This window comes from Cyrtonyx montezumae, unplaced genomic scaffold (genome assembly GCF_038088225.1).
Source record: "Cyrtonyx montezumae isolate F1298 unplaced genomic scaffold, pur_monq_1.0 scaffold_7, whole genome shotgun sequence".
Classification (NCBI taxonomy): Eukaryota; Metazoa; Chordata; class Aves; order Galliformes; family Odontophoridae; genus Cyrtonyx; species Cyrtonyx montezumae.
This window is the reverse complement of record NW_027072078.1, coordinates 28,012,426-28,018,541: the sequence shown is the minus strand read 5'-3', so window position 1 is coordinate 28,018,541 and position 6,116 is coordinate 28,012,426.

Here is a 6,116-nt window from a genome sequence, read left to right as displayed (position 1 = left end):
TTGTCCTGCCTGTGTGTCTGTGGAGGCAAACATGGGAGAACCTTGTCAGTGCAAACTGTCTTCGATGCCTGGGTGACACCAAGCTGGCTCTAAGTCGTTTTGTCAATAAATGACTGGATGGTTGGCATGCCAAATAGGCTTCCAAATCCAGTTTATCTTTGATCAGTATGGGTTTGGCAGCTATTTCCAACCAACAATAAATTCCTATTCTCCTAAAGACCTTAGGTAGCTTGTGGCTACTTCTATTAATTAATGAAAAGAACTGATGTTCAAAAATACTACCTTGCATCAAAATTCGTAATAAGCAGAACAAAAAAATTATCAGATCATATCTAGTTCAAATTTCCTAGTCTCTATAGCCCTCAAATTCAGAAGTTAGGTTCTGTGCCAGCTGTATGAGGGGCAGAAGTGTGAATTCGGTCCTGGTTATCTCCATCCCATGGGCCAGAACTTTAGGAACATTGGCCAAATGATCAGCTCTAGGGGTCCCAGGAGTGATGCCATTCCATGAGTGAGGAAAGATAATGCTGAGCATCTGCAGAGTGCCTTCAGCTCCTCATCCTTGTGCAATGCTGCTCATTCAGACTTCACACGGGGATGAAGGGTTTGACCAATTGTGATGGGTGGTGCACCAGAGATTTCCCAAAGCACTCTGTACTGGTTTCTATCCTCTGCCATTGATGCCATGGGGGACATGGGAGGTTCATTGTCCACAGCAGGAGGAGATGTAGGCCAAGGCTGGACACTTTGAAAAAACCCCACCCAAAACCTCAGTCATAAAAGATTGAACCCAACTGTAGATCTGAAAAATAAAAGATATGTGAGACGTGCATCTGTTCTTTCTGTTGGTATAGGGGCAGCACTTGCTCTTGGGAAACTTTTTTACATTTTACTACTTAGGGAAAACTCCAACGGTGCCAAAATTCACTTTCAGCCTAAAGTCAGCTCTCCCATGCTTTCTGTACTGTTGGTGCAGATGGGCGTCCACACAGTACCCGTGCTCATGGTAACTTAGAAACTCAAATGCTGTGCAGATTACAGCCAGGATGTTCAGGGAGCGGAATGTCCCTCTCATAGCAGATGGCTGCAGCCCACACTGTCCTCTAATCACAACATAAAATATTACTGCTTTTGCATGTTGTATACGGGAAAACATGCCAAACTGTAGCTAGGTTTTGTAGCATCAGAAAAGTTTCTTTGGTAGGAAATAATTTGTAGGGTTTGGCTTTGGGATTCTTTTTCTTTTTCTTTTCTTTTTTTTTCCTTTTTCTTTCTTCTGTTCCTACCAAGTAGATCTGTCTTCAATCTGCAAGTACAATAGTTCTCTGAGCATGGCACTGTCACAGAGGTAGCCTGAAAAAGACCATGCATTCCTCCAGCAGTGGCCAACAGTTTTAAAAGTCTTATAAGCCTACTTGGGCTGACTGATTTGGCATCTCTTTGAGAGGCCTTTGCCCTGGAAAAGTCTTGGTTTTGCCTGCTATTGGGATGGGAACCCATAGGAAGGCAGCTGGCCTTGTGTGACATGGGTGAAACATTGTTCTACTGCCTCCAGGCGGTTCTCAGCCATGATAAATGATGCTGTAAACAGGGTGCACAGAAAAGAGCAACCTTCCTCCTGCAGACAAATTGCTGCCTTGTTTCTGCACGCTGCATGGCTGTGATTTTTCCCTCCAGACTAATCTGTATTGGGTGTAACATTACATAATAAGTGATTAAAGATCAGTGATGACTGAGAAGGTAAGTGATCAAATGTTTTACCTGATAGACATGTACACACCATTTATCTCACTTTTCTCACAGACGAAATTAAACTGGATTCCTTAGCTGTTAGTTCAAGGCAAATGAAGACCTGGATCTGATGAACAAGCTGCCCAGGGAGGTGATGGAGTCCTTTTCCTGCAGGTTTTCAAGAAAAGGGGAGATGTCTCACTGAGGGACATGGTTAGTGGGCACAGTAGGGATGGGTTGATGGTTGGACTAGGTGGTCTTAGAGGTCTTTCCAACCTTAATAATTCTATGATTCTAAAAGTTGTTTCTTCTCCTTTGTATTCTCCAAGAGATGTTTCTCATGGAGACGAAGGAGAAATTCTGCCAAGCAGTGGGACATTTAAAAGGAGTGTTCACATCTGAAACTGCTCAGACATTTTATTTATTCATTTATTTATTTACTAATGTGCAATGCATTACAGGTTTCCAGACAAACTCAGACATTCAGTTTGCTCGTCACAAAAGCCACCAGCACAGCTGGCAGCTGCCTCTCCACATGGTGCCACAGGGAGGGCTGCAAGTAACCCTGCAGCCAAATGTGTGCATCGGGCTCTGCAGATCCACTGCAGAACACAGCATCATACAATCATTTGAGTTGGAAAAGACCCCTAAAATCCACCCCTAAAAGGACAGGGACACCTACAGCTCCATCAGGTACCCAAAGCCCTTTGCAGTTTCACCTTGGGTGTCTCCAGAGTCAGGGCATCCACTAGCTCTCTGTGCAACCTGTGCCAGCACCTCATCAGCCTTATAATAAACTTTGTCCATAATTATGTCCAGTCTAAATCTCCCCTCTTACAGTTTGAGACCATTTCCCCTTATCCTATCACATTAGATCCTGCCAAAGAGTCTGTCCTTTTCTTTCCTACAGCCCCTCCATAGCCACTAAAACAAGGAAAGCAAACAGAGCAGGGCATTTAATACCCATGCAGTAACAAATATATTAAAAGTGCACTCAGCTGCAGATATTGAACGGAAAGCTACAGGTACAAGAACTGAAAAATTCACAAAGTTTGAAGATATTTGTATCAGTTTGAGCATTCAACACTTTTGGGAGTATTAATGCTTGAAGTTTTTTAGACTTCCCTGGCATGTTGTAGAGGAGGATGTGCAATAAGCACGTGTCCCCCCACAGAAATGTCCCATGCCTTCTCCCTTCACAGTGTGACGTTTTGATTGCAAGGTTGGTGAGCAGACAGCCCTGGGCCAAGTCCAGGCTGCTCAGCCACCATGTTTTCCCTCTGCTAAAATTTCATCCCTCCTTGGATGAAATATGAAGTGTTAAAAATTGCTGTTTCCCTTCTTCCAGTTGCGTTCCTGAGGGAAACTGGATGTCAGCCAGAAACAGCTGAACGCAAAGGTCCCATGGAAGAGTGCTGCAGGGAGCAGAGTGTGCTGGGGAGGGCTGGGATGAGCGTGGGCTGTGGGGAGAGGGGCGGCTGCAGCACCGTTTCCTTTTCTCTCATCACCTGCACTTTATGGCTCACGTTTTTCTCTCTCTCATCCCGAGTCAAATCACGGGGCAGGAAAGCTTGGGCTTTTGCAGCCAACAGCTGCCAAGTTTAGGACCTGGCACCAGAATGGCAGAGAAGAGCAGGAGAGAAAGAGAGAGAGAGGCATTCACATCCACATGCACGTTTCCAAAGGGTGTCTTGCTGGGAGGGCTTCTGTGAGGGGAAATGCAATAGCAGAGTCTGTCTGTCTGTACTGTGGTGTGCTGCAAAGTCATAGGCATAGAGTTGTTTGAGTTGGAAGAGACTCTTAAAGGTCATCTAGTCCAACTCCCCACCATCCTCGGGAGAAGATAACACTCCCACATGCTAAGATATGTTGCTATGTCCCTAATCAGAGCAGGGCAGCATTAAGCCAGATGTGATTATGTTCCTTTGGTACCATGCAGAACAGCACGTACTGTGACTACCTGGAATGACATTGCTAGGGATGTGCCAGGAAAAGGCTCAACACACATTTGGGTGAAATTTAATCTAAGTATTCTAAGCTCAAGAGTCAAGTTGCTATGGTTTATTTCTTACTGGTGTTTTAACAGAGCTGTTTCTCCCTGGGATCTGGCCCCTAGTTCTTACCTGAACTCTGAGCACCGGGTTCTGCTTGAAGCAGGGCTGAAATGCCATGATATCCCTCCTCCAGTGAGTACAGCACTCCTTTCAGCAGCAGGGCCAGGGAACACTTCTTAGAAAAGCTCCTCCTTTTTCCTCCAGCGAATATTTCCACTGCACCATTCCAAAAAGCTTTGCTCCGGCTCTATTTACCTCTACCTGAAATTGGTAATATATCACACAGTCAGGTTTTCATGTTCAGAAAATGGGCACTTTTCTTTGTTTTTCCTGGCAGAAATATCTACCTGGGCCTGACGAATAGGAACAAGGCCTTCATGCCAGAGCCCTGGGGGGCTTGCAATGTACTGAAGGCAAATACTGAACTTCCGAGGACTTTGAAACATTCATTATATGGGCAATGCTCGGGTTTTGTGACAAGTCTGCACAGCCTCAGCTGTTTCAGAAAGTTCAAACTGCTTTCTCAGACCCTATGTTAGAAAAAAAACTTGTTTAATTGAAAGCACTTTCATCAGTGCAGTGTGTTGTTTTGTGGATCTGAACCGTTTCAAGATAACAGTAAGCCTAGGTTTTATTGTAGCTTGTTATATTAACGAATGCAATTTTAAACAAGTTTATTTCTCTAAAAAGTGTATGTAATTTAAATCCAATTAGAACAACCCATTCCTATCCACCCCAATTTAGTCTGCTGTCAGGTGCAATGGAATCCAGCTCATTTCTAAAGCCAGAAAGTCCCAGGGATTCGAGGTTTTTTCATTAGTAACAATTTTTAGCTTATTTTTAGTCCAAATGTGTACAGCTTCAGCTAGGAGTTACCTGGCATCTATTTCAGCTTTAAAGAGAGCTTGAAGAGCACTCCACTGTAACAGTTTCCCTCCTCCTATAACTATTGCTTAATATTCACAGTTTGAGGGACAAATCACAGAATCATTAAGTTTGGAAAAGACCTCTAAGATCAACAAGTACAACGATCAGCCCATCTCCACCACGCCCACTAGCCATGTCCCTCAGTGCCACATCTCCACAGTTCTTGAACACCTCCAAGGACAGTGAGTCCACCACCTCCCTGGGCAGCCTGTGCCAGTGCATCACCACTCTTTCTGAGAAGAAATGTTTCCTAATATCCAACCTGAACCTCCCTGGAACAACTTGAGGCCAGGAGAAGAGGCTGACCCCTACCTGGCCTCAACCTATATAAATCCGTATCTCTTGAGGGGGTCACAACTTCAGTGGTGTAAAACCATCTCCCATCAGCATGGTAAAGGTGAAGTCCCCATGAAAATGTTCTGTGAGCTGCACATACTGCATGCATAAGGTGAGGTTGGAGATTATAGGGGACAAACTTGAATAGAGTTGAGAGCAGTTTCACCCTGTGTGTGACATCTAACAATTAGGGTACACAGTATGCTTGTATGAATCATTAACTTCCAAACCTGCTAGTTCAGCCTCTGACACAGAGCCATGCATCACTGCTGGCTGGTGCTCACCTCAACAGAGGCAGTAGAGCTGTTCAGATTAAAGTTATAATTCATCTCACCTGAGCAAGCATGCACTTTAATCCAGCTGAAATCACTCTAACTCTGAAGATTACAGAACATTAAGTGTACTAACAGCTAGGTAACATTTAGGCAGGTTTATTCCTTAGGATTTTTCAATACTCAAAAGTGAAACTGTTTTTTTCATGTTAGGGTTAGTCTAGGCATATCTGAACTGTAAAACTTTAATATTTTCACGTCAGAAACAATTTTCCTAAGGTTAACTTTCCCCATACTTTGACTTATCTGTTTCAGTTGTGGCGGTGTGCATTTCAGTTGAAGTTTTATTATATTATGTTGGCAGCACATTATGCTTTTTTACACATGGATTTGATTGAGAAATGAAGCTGGAATAAGAATGAGGGAGCAGCAGCATCTGCTGGGAGACTCAGCTATTGCCACTGTCAATCAATCTGATTGATTAAATATGGTGGCACACACTTTATTAAAACAAAATGCTCTCTCTGAAGAGGACCATTATGCCAATATAATATACCGTTTTCCTGAAGAACATTGCAGAAGAGGTGGTCTGTTTATGAAATACAATGCTTGTAAATAGCTGCAAGGAGTTCCAATTACATTTGGCTGCCGGCACACACTGCTCTTTTATTGTTTTCACATGTGGCGGCAAGTATTGTTACGCTGGTGGGATCAGCAGCACGGGTGGAAGTTTAATTATTCTGTGGGATCACAAAAAACGTTTTATGCAGCCAGTGACTGACACTATGAAACAGTT